Source organism: Clupea harengus, chromosome 5 (genome assembly GCF_900700415.2).
Source record: "Clupea harengus chromosome 5, Ch_v2.0.2, whole genome shotgun sequence".
NCBI classification, from domain to species: domain Eukaryota; kingdom Metazoa; phylum Chordata; class Actinopteri; order Clupeiformes; family Clupeidae; genus Clupea; species Clupea harengus.
In genome coordinates this window covers 17,802,615-17,816,961 of record NC_045156.1, presented here as the reverse complement: position 1 = coordinate 17,816,961, position 14,347 = coordinate 17,802,615, and the positions used below count along the sequence as shown (strand labels likewise).

The following is a 14,347-nucleotide window of genomic DNA, read 5'->3' as shown; positions in this document are numbered from 1 at the left end:
ACACACACACACACACTGCGTCTATGGTATCAGACACACACTGCGTCTATGGTATCAGACGTTACACACACACACTGCGTCTATGGTATCAGACGTTACAAACACACACTGCGTCTATGGTATCAGACGTTACAAACACACACACTGCGTCTATGGTATCAGACCACACACTGCGTCTATGGTATCAGACATGGGCTACCCACACACACACACACACACACACACACACCTCACGTCTATGGTATCAGATGTGGCCTACCTGGAGAAAGGAGAGCAGGATTCTGGGTATCAGAGGAATCTCGTTCAGGCAGGAGGCCTCCTACAGTGTTCTCCGTGTCCCGACAGGAGAAGGTGCCTCTGTGCAGTGGTGTGTGTGTGTGTGTGTGTGTGTGTGTGTGTGTGTGTGTGTGTGTGGTTGTGTATATGACAGAGTTTAAAGTGAAAATGAGGATGCAGCTCATCTCCTTCTCATGATTGGGAGGGGGGGGATGGTGGGGGGTGTCATGGAGACTGACTCAGCACCGGATGCCTGAGTGGCGGCTGCTCTATCTCTGGACACACACACACACACACGGCTGCTCTATCTCTGGAGACACACGTTGATTGGGACAACCACAACCGGTTGACATGGCGCGGAGATAGGAGACAGCGGACTGTCTGCAACGGCTGGTGGCTTTTCAGGACGCTCGTGCAGCAGCAGAGATAGGGTTTTTAAAAAGAACACACACACAGTTATGCATCAGCAGTGAGGAAACAAACACCAAATGCCTTCATCAAATGACCTTTTTGGGCAGAGTCCTCGTCTTCAAATTAATTGATCATAAATCAGCAGCGCCTCTGGAAACTCTAGAGGAGCCCTTTGCTTAACTTGAGGCTCACACACACATATATATATATCACCAACCCACACTCTACGACTTCTCTAGTAAAATAACTAGACCAGTCCGTGAAAAGGTTACCAACGCTTTAGCAGTTTGGGTTGCCGGTGACTGTCGGACCATCAACATAGGTAAGGACGTTGGGCTGACTGAGGTGATTCGAATTGCTTCAGGAGACAACTCTTACGATTTACCGTCGAGGGGCACCATTGTGTCTCGCAAACATTCCTTTTATGACGGCGAGAGAGCACGAAAAATTCAGCTCCTCGAGCAAGCTGCCACCGTCACCCTTACTGGTGACCACTGGACATCAGTCATCAATGACAATTACCTGGGTGTCACAGCTCATTTGATTGACAATGTATGGAAATTGAGATATTTTTCATTGGAAGTAAAAAAAAAAAAAAACAGGCAAACAAACTTTTAATCGCGATTAATCTAGATTAATGAATTTCAAAATGTGAGATTAATTAGTTAATTTTTTTTTTATCTATTGACAGCCCTAATATATATACATACATACACGCTCACACACACTCATATATACACACACACACACACACACACACACACACACACACACACACACACACACACACACACACACACACACACACACACACACACCAGCAGCAGCAGCAGCAGTGCCTCTGGAAACTGGAGAGGAGCCCTTTGCTTAACTTAAGGCTCACACACACACACACACATATATATATACTTATTACACGGCTCTTCTTAATGCTGTAGAATGCTCCATTCACTTGAATGGGGCTTCCCAACGTTCTGTGGTCAACTATTTTTCCATATTTGACCGTTGCTATGCATAATTGACCGCTGTCAAGGGAAGTGGCCTTTTTGCCTCGGATTCACGTCTTTCGTAGCACTCCGCAAGTAGTCCGATAATTTATCAACCTCAGTGTATTCCGTTGCTTAGCGACGTCAGCTGATCTGATCTTGAGTTTCAGCTGACAGTTGAGCAGCTGTGTTCTAAAGAATGTTCAACGTCTTTGGCGAACTATTTCTCTGCTTTTTAACACCACGAATGGTAACAAATAAATTGTACTTAAAATAATATTATAAAAAGACACACTGTGTTAAGTTATTTTTTCGTTTTGGCAAGTAGCCGTGTAATAAGCGGGATAATGTATAGAACGCCGGTCATTATCGGGAAAATAAGCCCCTTCAGGGCGAAGCAAAACCCCTCCGCTTCGCGTCGGGGCGCTGTTCGCCCTGTCGGGGCTTATTTTCCCGATAATGACCGGCGTTCTATACATTATCCCTTACATACATACACGCTCACACACACACAAACAAACAAACAAACAAACATTCTCACACACACACCAGCAGTGCCTCTGGAAACTGGAGAGGAGCCCTTTGCTTAACTTGAGGCTCACACACACACACACATATATACATACATACACGCTCACACACACATACACACTCTCACACACACACCAGCAGTGCCTCTGGAAACTGGAGAGTAGCCCTTTGCTTAACTTAAGGCTCATCAATGAAACCATTTCAGATGCTGCACCCCTCAGTGTGGACTCGCATTCTTTCCGTCTACGATCAGACAACCCACGGGGCTGGGGGGGGCGCGCAAACTGCTAGCAGACGCAGGTATGCAGATAGGGGCCTGAGCAGGAGGTGCAGATAGGGGCCTGAGCTCGAGGTGCAGGTGGGGAGAGAGATGAGAAAGAGATATGAGAGAGAGGGGGGGGGGGGGGGGATGTTAACGCGTTATGATTAAATTACAGGATTAATGCGTTATTTTTTTTTTTACGCATTTAACTCAGGCGCAGAATGAGCTTTCAATATACCCATAATTCCACCCAATCTGCACTAGTCGCAGTTTCTAATGCAGTCAGACGACAGCTGCTATCCAAACAAACAAACAACATGGATAATTCTGATGAACCCGAGGACTTTCTGGAAAGTTTGTGTTCCAAAAAACCAAAGATGGAACATTCAATAAAACCAAAGTGATATGTACACTCTGCGGGAAGACGTTATCGTTTCACCGTAGAAAATGCGTTGGTCGGCGAGGGGAGTTCAAGTGGAATGCGCCAAACCACCCTCACTTAACAATGTAGGCCCCTGACTAAATCTGCCTGTGACAAGTTGACTAGCACTGTTGCCAAATCTTGCAAAAAAGATTAATATTGTTGAGGACGAGGGGTTCACCGAAGTTTTGCGAGCATCAAAGCACCGCAAAGACGCACAATAATGACAAAAATCCACAAGCTGTATGAAGCTGAAAAGAAAAAAAAAGGAAAATGACTTGGCTGCTACGAAACATGTGGCGCTGACAGGGGATCACTGGACCTCTGTGAGTAACGATAACTACCTGGGTGTAACTGCACATCTAATCACCAACGAATGGAAGTTAAAGTCGTTTACACTAACGTGCATGAAAACAGAAGAGCGCCACTTTGCAGAGGCATGTGCAGAATAGTTCCAAACTGTTGCAAGCAATTGGGCAATTGAAGACAAAACGACCACTAGGGCCTTTAGAGGCATTAGATTGTGTCATGGTGTGGTAATGGTTGTTTGACAAAAGAGAAACATTTTCAACCATCCTATAAAAACAATGGCTAAGAAGCCCAAATAATTTCTGTTTGATTTAAAAAGAAAAGAAAATTTTTTTATTCAACCATACAATGGCTAAGAAGCCCGAATTCTGTTTAGAATGATGATTATATTAATGTTCCATATGGAATAGCAAAGATAACTGCTAAAGAACTGCTGAGATGCAGCACCATTGTTTTTTTTTATGAATAAAAAAATAAAACATGTTAGCTAAAGTAACACTATGCAACAATTTTATGCTTTTTGAGGTATGGTTTTATAGGCAACTAGTGTTGGTACCATCCTCAAATTCATTTTGATAGCATATGGTCATGTGAAGGACAGATAAACACCTGTGTCTTCCCCACTAGCCATCCAAGATATGCCCTATGTAGTTCTGTGTAACGGGCTGGAACCCCCTGCAAAAATGGAAGAAAAGCTTTCACACGCATGACATTGCCATCTAAACTGCCAAAAGACACCAGTTAGTGTGTTGGCAAGCTTCTCTCAGTGTCAGCTGGGCTGTTGCTGGTTTTTGCAAGGTTTTTGCATGCCTTTTAGGTAGTTAGCTTACTAGTTTTAGAACAGAACTCCGTATTGCTGCTTTAAATGTATATATCCGTCTTTTGTCATAAATCTTTTTGTTCTCACAAAAATATACTGAGAAAATTGGTAATATGTGATTAATCATGATTAATCCACAAAAACCTGTGATTAATTTGATTACAATTTTTAATAATTTCACAGCCCTAGTATAGATATATGTATTGTTTATATAAATCACCTATTATACATCCAACCCAAATGCTTTGGCAATACTGCAGAGCGTTATGGTGATGCCAATAAAGCTTCTTTTGAGAGAGACATATATGAGAGAGACAGAGATATGAGAGAGAGAGAAATGACAGAGACTGAGAGACGGGGTGAGTGTGGGGTTTCAGTCTGAACAAGTTCCTTTATCACTACTGAGAGACACACACACACACACACACCAGATTAACGGAAAAGTCTGAAGCAAACTCAGAAATACACACTTTAGATTAAAGGAAACATCCAAAGCCCACACACACAAACCATGGCCTCTCCACTGATAGGCATCACGCACGCACCCCAGTTCTGTAAGAATGGCAAACTTGCGATCATCCGATTGCCAGGCTCATTCCCCCACACACACACACACACACAACACACACACACACACACACACACACACACACACACACAAGGTGGGTTTTGCCTTTTAAGGTCACAGACGGTCAGATCCTCCATTTAAAGGCCAGCTATGATTAACCCCTTCACACGGAGGAGCCACTGACCAGCTATGATTAACTGATTAACCCTTTAAACACGGAGTGGCCACTGACCAGCTATGATTAACTGATTAACCCTTTAAACACGGAGTGGCCACTGACCAGCTATGAATAACCCCTTTAACACAGAGGAGCCACTGACCAGCTATGATTAACCCTTTAAACACGGAGTGGCCACTGACCAGCTATGATTAACTGATTAACCCTTTAACCCTGTGGCACGGGGGCTCAGGTGCAGGCACTGCCGCCTCACAGCAAGAAGGTCATGGGGCGCTGTTGGCTGAGGGGGGCAGGTCTTCCAGACATGGTGACGTGGTGAGAACAGAGAAAGGGGACAGAGCTGCCTCTCTAAATCTCCACAGCTTCAGTGCAGGTCTGAGGGAGGAGGAGCGACTGACCACTGACCAGCTATGATTAACCCTTCCTTCACTCGACAGTCCACCACCACTGGTCAGTGTGTGTGTGAGGGGGGTAACCCTTCACTCGACAGTCCACCACCACTGGTCAGTGTGTGAGGGAGATAACGCCACACAGTCCACCATCACTGGTCAGTGTGTGATCGAGGTAACCCTTCACTCGACAGTCCACCACCACTGGTCAGTGTGTGTGTGAGGGTGATAACCCTTCACTCGACAGTCCACCATCACTGGTCAGTGTGTGAGGGAGATAACGCCACACAGTCCACCATCACTGGTCAGTGTGTGTGTGTGTGTGTGTGTGAGGGAGATAACCCTTCACAGTCCACCATCACTGATCAGTGTGTGAGGGAGGGAGATAACGCCACACAGTCCACCATCACTGGTCAGTGTGTGAGGGAGGGAGGTAGGTAACCCTTCACTCGACAGTCCGCCATCACTGGTCAGTGTGTGAGGGAGATAACCATTCACTCGTCCACAGTGATAGTAGCCATCCTAGGCAGCACTGTGAGCGGGTGCAGCCTCTCTTCTTAAATCAGACCCCATTAATCAATCAAGGGAGAGAGAGAGAGAGAGAGAGAGGAGAGGAATGGAGAAGAGAGGAGTGGAAAGGAGAGGAGAGGAGAGGAGAGAGGAGAGGAGGGAGGAGGAGAGGAGAGGAGGGAAGAGGAGAGGACAAGCAGCCTGCCCACGAGGGGGATGAATCATTGGGCTCATCACTATTAAAACACACATCCACTCATCCACAGCACCACACACACCAGTCCCACTGGGTTTACCATTGATAACACACTCACATACTGGAGCTGTGCAGATAAACATAGGGCCAATGATTTTCCGCGATAACGGAAAACGGACGGAATTCGCGGAATGAACACTTTGAAACGGAATTGCACCTTTGAAACGGAAACATCATTTTGTTCATACAAATCGCCCAAATTCCCCTGTATTTTGGGCTGCAAGGCTATATTTCTTTCAAATAAACACAACAACGATTGCAACGATGAACAAACATTAATTAAAGAAAAAACCACTGAGAAAATGTCACGTCTGCGCTGAACTCTGCTCCGGCCACGCCCCCCTTTTCAACGGTTGACCCACAGATCTCCGCTAAAGCCACATTCAGTCACATTCACGCGCTCGTCTTCCCAATCGCATTTAAAACAAAAAATGTTTAGTCTTCTGTTCTGTTAATGCTGGCAAACAACAATCTAAGAAGGGCACATATTATTCAGTCATTTTAAGCCATCAATCTACCTCAGGGTGAACAAAATGAGCTGAAACGGAAAAAAAAACGGAATTCACCAAATGTGAAACGGAAAATGCATTTTTTTTAAACGGAACACACACACACACACACACACACAGGGCATAGAGTAGACACACACACACACACAGGGCATACAGTAGACACACACACACACAGGGCATACAGTAGACACACACATCACACACACACACGGCATACAGTAGACACACACACACACACACACAAGGCATACAGTAGACACACACACACACACATCACACACACAGGGCATACAGTAGACACACACACACACACACACACACACACACACACACGGCATACAGTAGACACACACACACACACATCACACACACACAAGGCATACAGTAGACACACACACACACACATCACACACACAGGGCATACAGTAGACACACACACACACACACATCACACACACACAGGGCATACAGTAGACACACACACACACACACACACACATCCCACACAGGGCATACAACACATCACACACACACACCACACACACACACACACGACAGACTTTACAGGCCTCAGAGGGGGTTCTGGGGAGGGGCGGGGCTATCCAGACACCCTGTGGTCTGGAAGAGGGGAGAATAGGGGGTGACCCCAAAAGGACCCGGCCTACTCCCCGCTCCAGCCTCCCTCACGCCTGGGAGCCCCATACACGTCTAGATTTGGTTAATCGGCTTGTGTGGGGGGGTGGGATTGTGTGTATGGGGGTGATTTGACAATCTTACATCTCTCAAAAAGCCTTTTAGAGGGACCAGCAGACATGTTCCCTCTGTGTGTGTGTGTGTGTGTGTGTGTGTGTGTGTGTGTGTGTGTGTGCCCAGTCCCCTCTCCTCTCCTCTCCTCAGCCTCCTCCCCTCTCCTCTCTCCAGCCCCTCTCCTCTCCCCTCCTCTCATCAGGCGAGGCCCAGTCCCACTCTCCTCCCCTCTCCTCTCTCCAGTCCCCCTCTCCTCTCCTCTCTCCAGTCCCACTCTCCTCTCTCCAGTCCCCCTCTCCAGTCCCCCTCTCCTCTCTCCTCTCCTCTCTCCTCTCCTCTCTCCTCTCGTCTCTCCCAGTTTGCCTTAAAAGGAAAGCCAGCTGGGGCTGAGGGTTGCAGCCTCGCCCCCAACCCAGGACACCAGTGCACTCTCACTAGGGCCACACACACACACACACACACACACACACACACACACACACACACACACACACACACACACACACACACACACACACACACACACTAGGGCCACACACACCAGTGCACTCTCACTAGGGCCACACACACACAAGATATATGGGAGATCTCTAGATCTGGATTCTAAATGACCAGCCAATGTAACAAAAAGAGACCGAAGTGGTTTAGCACCAAATAAAGGAATCCAAAACCTCATAGCTTAATGTTAGATCATCCTCCCTCTTAGTGACTGGAGAGAGACACACACACACACACACACTCTCTTAGTGACTGCTGCTTTTCTCATGCTGGAGACTAAAACCTAGAAACTACACGTCAGAACAAGAGAGGCTCCTCAAGCAGAGCAGAAACCACAGAACCACGCGGAGTGCACACACACACACGGAGTGTGAGCGGTCAGGCAGGGCTCGTAGAACCACAGAACCACGCGGAGTCCACACACACACACACACACACACACACACACACACACACACGGAGTGTGAGCGGTCAGGCAGGGCTCGTAGAACCACATAACCACGCGGAGTCCAGACACACACACACACGGAGTGTGAGCAGTCAGTCAGGCTGGGCTCAAAGGGTTTCACTAGAAGCAGACCAACTCAGCTCCACTAACCGGGCTGGGTTCAAATGGTTTCACTAGAAGCAGACCAACTCAGCTCCACTAACTGGGTCTCAGGGCACGTAAGGGTTTCACTAGAAGCAGGCTAACTCAGCTCCACTAACTGCAGCCTGGCAGAAAGAGCAGCAGATCAGAAACGAGTGCAGCACAGAAACACTCAACCACTTCCTCTGCCACTAAAACTAAAGAGCCCAAGACACACACTGGCAGGTACACACACACACACACACACACACACACACACACACACACACACACACACACACACAACACACACACACACACACACACACACACACACACACACACACAACACACACACACCACACACACACACACACACACACACTCTCTGAACCAGGGAAAGCCCCCCCCAACCGTCCCAACCGCTGCCAAACCCCGCCTGCGGATACACCCCTGTGTGATCTCAAATCAGAACACGGCTTCCAGGTAACAGCGTGGACCTGATGACTCCGGAGGAGGCGGAGCATCATAAACTGCTCACCAAACCCACAGAAAAGACCTAGGCTGACTATTGCATCGCCTCACGTCATCTTCACCATCAGATCATCGACACACACGTCAGCACGTACACCATCAGCACACATGCCAGCAAGTACACCATCAGACCATCAACACACACACTGACAGGCGCACACACACACACACACACACACACACACACACACACACACACACACACACACACACACACACAGGCACACTATCATGCATTCATGATGCGCGTCAGTAGGCGCATGCGCCCCAGTCAGTGGGTCACAGACGCACACCGATTGTGTCTGTGGGCACTAGGGAAAGAGCAGTAGATACGTGTTAGTGTGGTGTGTGTGTGTGTGTGTGTGTGTGTGTGATCGGACACGTCAGTCATCTAAAGTCTGCTTATTAAGCAGCTCTTGGCATCTGGGGTCACAGACAGGAATGAACTGATGGTAACAGAAAAGCATTCCTCCCCACCACAGACCAAGAGCACTGGCTGCCAGTGCCATCACCAGAGAAAACACCAAGAGCGCTGCGATCACAGATCAATAAAGATTTCACCAGAGAAAAGACCAAGAGCGCTGGCTGCCATCACGACAGATCAATAAAGATTTTACCAGAGAAAAGACCAAGAGCACTGCCATCACAACAGATCAATAAAGATTTCACCAGAGAAAAGACCAAGAGCGCTGACTGCCATCAGAACAGATCAATAAAGATTTCACCAGAGAAAAGACCAAGAGCACTGGCTGCCATCACAACAGATCAATAAAGATTTCACCAGAGAAAAGGGAAGCAGTTCTGCTGTGTGTGCAAGCCGTCTCCCACCACATGGTACGACTATCGTACATCATCATTTAGGAGAACTGTTTACTAACCAATTCAAAAACGGCATAAATGAGATAACAGGAGACATTTCAACAGGTGTCTGGAAAACAACCACACACACTCCAGGATCAAGAACAACCACACACACTCCAGGATCCACCACACACTCCAGGAACAAAACCAACCACACACACTCCAGGATCAAGAACAACCACACACACTCCAAGATCAAAAACATTAAACGTATAAAATTAATAAACAATGTATTGTTCAATGCAACTCCAATATAGTATGACTGAATCAAACACCATAGAGTAGAATAATGCAACTCCAATATTATATCACTGGATTATACACCATAGAGTATAATATGACTGGCTCAAACACCATAGAGTATAATATGACTGGATCAAACACCATAGAGTATAATATGACTGGCTCAAACACCATAGAGTATAATAAATATCTGTTCCATTAACACAGGTACCAGGGCCAGCGTAAAGCATCCAGAAGGTTCTCTGAAAGGCTCTTCATACCTCAGATCATCTCAGTTCATGAGTGACAATCCCATTAGCGTAAAAGGGAAGTGGACACTCTGGGCCAGCGCCAGAACTTCTTTAAAAATCCCCACTCTGATCCTGCTGACACAGCGAGACTTTGGTGAGCCAGGAGGAACCGAAACCTCTCCCCTCATCAGCAGACTAGCAGGGCTCGTCATCACACACTAGTCAGAGCAAGATGAAACCTACTGAACTCATCACACACTCATCAACTCTTGAGAGCAAGAGGCTACTAAACTAACTATACAATCCTAGGGGCAAGATGAGGCTACTAAACTCACTATACAATCCTAGGGGCAAGATGAGGCTACTAAACTAACTATACAATCCTAGGGGCAAGGCAAAGGCTGCCGAACTAACCACACACTTTTCAGAGCAAGACATAGACTAACTATAAACTCCTCGGAAAGAGACGAAAGCTGTTAAACTAACCCTGAACTCCTCGAAGGAAGACAGAGGCTACTAAACTAACCCTTCTGTATAGGAAGACAGAGGCTACTAAACTAAGCCTTCTCTAGAGGAAGACAGAAGCTACTAAACTAACCCTTCTGTAGAGGAAGACAGAAGTTCTTGTCTACTGATGTCCTGCCATACGTCATCGCTGCATTTAGATGAAGCAAAAGTCTTCCCCTACCTAAAGCATTTAGATGAAGCAATAGTCTTCCCCTACCTAAAGCATTTAGATGAAGCAATAGTCTTCCCCTACCTAAAGGACACGAGTATGTTTGCACTGCCACTTACACCAAGTCAATCACAGTCAGCCAATCAGGTGTGCTCATTTGAAAGCATAGACCAGAGACATTATAAGTGAGAACAGCTACAGCCAAGCAAGGAGTGAGAGGAGAGATGCAGGTCTGCTAGGGGCAACACAAAAGTGGAATTACACATCTGAAAATTCAAACTGATGTTAAGTGCCCAAGTGTCATTGTTTGAAAGAACAACTCAATATGTCTGTCTGTCTGTCTGTCTATGTGTGTGTGTGGGAAAGAATCATATTCTACTTTCCGAATTGAGTAATACTGACAGCTCATTTTCTGATGGGCACGTTAAGGGGGGAGGGGGTCCCCGTCATCTCGCTCAACACGTGGGTCCTCTAGTAAATTATGCCTTCAGTTGTCAAGGACACTTTCAAGCCTTTCATTAGTTCAATCAACCATTTTACCCTCTCCGTATGCACCTAACGTTATCGTTAGAGTACGTAATAATTCTGAAAAAATTTGATGGACCACGCAGTCCAAAAGCAAGGCTACTAGCCTAACGTTAGGCATCCAGGAAAGGTTGCTATTGTGGGGACGGTGGCCAGCACGGGTTATTACAACAAACCTGTAGCTTCATGCACCCAACTGCTGACAATGGCAAATCCGCTCTAATTCTAACGTTAGGTCAAGATGGGTCACTGATTAATCCCGAACGTCAGCTAATATGGAAATTGAGATTAACAGCATTAGTCATTGACGAATTCTAGTTCCAAAAAAAAACTGTTCCTACAGCTATTATCCTGACTTAGTTAGCCAACACTATACATTAATAAGCCTCTTGCCAGTTAGCTAAACGAACATTAATATGGATGTGCTTACCAGCTAATAACGCATACTGAAGAACCAGCAGACACGTCTCTTGCCACCTCCTACTGATAGGATTCATAACGTTCATGCAATGCTTGGCTCATCTTTCCATATGTTAGCGAATCAGCTAGGTTAGCTAGCTTGCTAGTTAGCGTGCCCTTATTTAACGTTAATTTATTTCATAGAGATATATAGTTGTAGCTAGCCGCATAACCCAGTAAATGTTAACAGTTCAAGACTTAAAAAAAACGGAAGATAGATACGGCGGTGAAGCATTCATGGCTGGGTTCTGTTTATTTACTGCCCAGCAGTGTGACCAAAGCCATAGATTCATAAGCTAGTTCAGTGAACATTAGCTCGCTGTTGCCGTACATCTAACCTATACTGCTAGCAACTTAAATAAATAAGTGACCCGCTAACTACTGAGCTAATGTGGTTGTTGCGTCAACTAAGCAAAGCAAACAAGCCAATGTTATAGTTCGTGACGTTATTACAGATTCAATAACACATTTAGCATCTCAGTGGGGTTGACTTATTTATGCAAACACCTAGCTAGCTTGCTAACCCAGTTACAATCGTTACAACATTAGCTGGCCCCAAACGTTGTCTGCATCCAAATCACATATGCTAACACACTTTAGCTCGCCTTACGAGTAGAAAGCATCTAGGTTAACTGGTCACCTAGGGAGCTAGCTCTGTATTTAGCCAGCTAGGAGTTAGCTCGCGTTACTTACCCTCCTCTAGCCCGGCCTGCACTTAGAAGAAGAGTGCAAATTGCTTGTAATAGTTACGGTGAATACAAATGTTTCTTCTGTACCACCAAGCACAGAATTCCACAACGCACAAAGCTTGTCACCAACCTCTAAATAACAAAATATTCAGTAGTTGTTGTCATGCGACTTTAACTATTTGCCTGTCCGCTCAACGACCTTCTTTGACAGCCGCGATGAACAGGCATTGAAACGAGTTTGCTTCGATGCCACCGCCACTCACCGTATTTCGCTCTCTGCCGCTCCACGACCATCGAGCTCCTGCTCTCTCCAGCAATGAGTGAAATCTACGTAGTCTTTGCCAAACTCTATCTTGGCAATCCTAAAAGACATGCACCAACCAAGTTGCTCAACTACACCCTCTATGGACCACGAAGCAAAACATTGCTTCCCAATGTGTTTATGTTATTCACAAGTGTGTGTGATGAATGTAAGTATGTTTGTATGTAATGCTCCGTCCGTATATTCTAAGAGCATCATTCTTGAAGTAACAATTTAACAGCGTTAGTGACCTGACCCACATGTCCTCCCCACTCTCGGCCATCAGCTCATTTAAAATAATAATAATAATAGCAGCGAGCCTGCCCATACTCATCACCCTTGCCTAGTACTTCAGTTTAGGCTTAAGATAAACATCTCCAGCTCGGAGAGTTTCAATGCAGCATTACTAAAGCAGTTTGCAATCCAATGTTCCTCCGACGACACATGCCATACAAAAACAGTATATTCCAGTTAATAATGTCAGAACTCATTAAATAACATGAAAGTGACTGAAGTGTCACCAATGATTTGGATTCTCTGGACCTTATCTCCCTCTAGTGTGCATCTACGAAAACTGCTGTGGTGTGAATTTCACTCAATTTTTCACAACCTCGACTAGCTTCAGAACGTCAAATGGGTGTTCTGATGACTTTCAGTTAGGCTTCCGTGCAAATCACGGCGCTGCAACTGCTCTCAGGTTTTAAATAACATATAATTACATTTCAAAAAGGCAAAACATCCAAGTGTTATTGGACATAATGCAGCCAACTGTAGATCATAACATATTACTGCAGAGTGGAAGCCTTTGTGTTGCCATTGGAAACTATACCTCAACACCAACATCTTTGCCCTGTTGTGTCCTTCATTCAGTGACTTTGCAATGGTCTTTTCACAGGTCTTCCTAAAACACCATCAAACAGCTTCAGCTTGTACAAAATGCAGCTGCGAGAGTTTTTACAAAAACCAGAAGAACTGACCAGATTACTCCGATACTCAAGTCCTCACACTGGCTTCCAGTAAGTCACAGAACTGATTTTAAAGCACTGCTGCTTGTTTATAAATCATTAAATGGGACAGGACCAAATTACCTCTCAGATATGTTTCAGGAGTACACACACACACACCACGCCAGAGATCTCAGATCACTGGATAATTATGTTGGTAATACTTACTGTCAGATCTAAACATGAAATCTGTTGGTGGTACTTACTGTAAGATCTAAACATGAAATCTGTTGGTTGTAGGCTACTTACTGTCAGATCTAAACACGAAATCTGTTGGTAATACTTACTGTCAGATCTAAACATGAAATCTGTTGGTAATACTTACTGTCAGATCTAAACATGAAATCTGTTTTGGTAATACTTACTGTCAGATCTAAACATGAAATCTGTTGATAATACTTACTGTAAGATCTAAACATGAAATCTGTTGGTTATACTTACTGTCAGATCTAAACATGAAATCTGTTGGTAATAATAATTTCAGATCTGAACATGGTGAAGCGGCTTTTGCTGCTATGCTGTTTAGCTCTCAAAGGTGCTCCGACTGTAGCCATTTTCAAATCTAGACTAAGGACCCACCTGT

General features: G+C 45.5%; 1 protein-coding gene across 3 annotated transcripts in view; it reads right to left on the bottom strand.

The window, feature by feature from the left end:
- LOC105901888 (ras-related protein Rap-1A-like) overlaps window positions 1-12,854 on the bottom strand; it is a 29,969-nt gene extending 17,115 nt beyond the window's left edge. Inside the window, exon 1 of one of the 3 annotated variants that reach the window (XM_012829399.3) lies at window positions 12,723-12,854. The gene's annotated coding sequence lies outside the window, so the exon portion shown is untranslated. Of the gene's footprint in view, window positions 1-259; window positions 387-12,463; window positions 12,666-12,722 lie in introns of those variants that run through there. The other 2 variants (XM_012829401.3, XM_031567940.2) reach the window with 2 other exon arrangements.
- Between the last annotated feature and the right edge of the window lie 1,493 nt (window positions 12,855-14,347).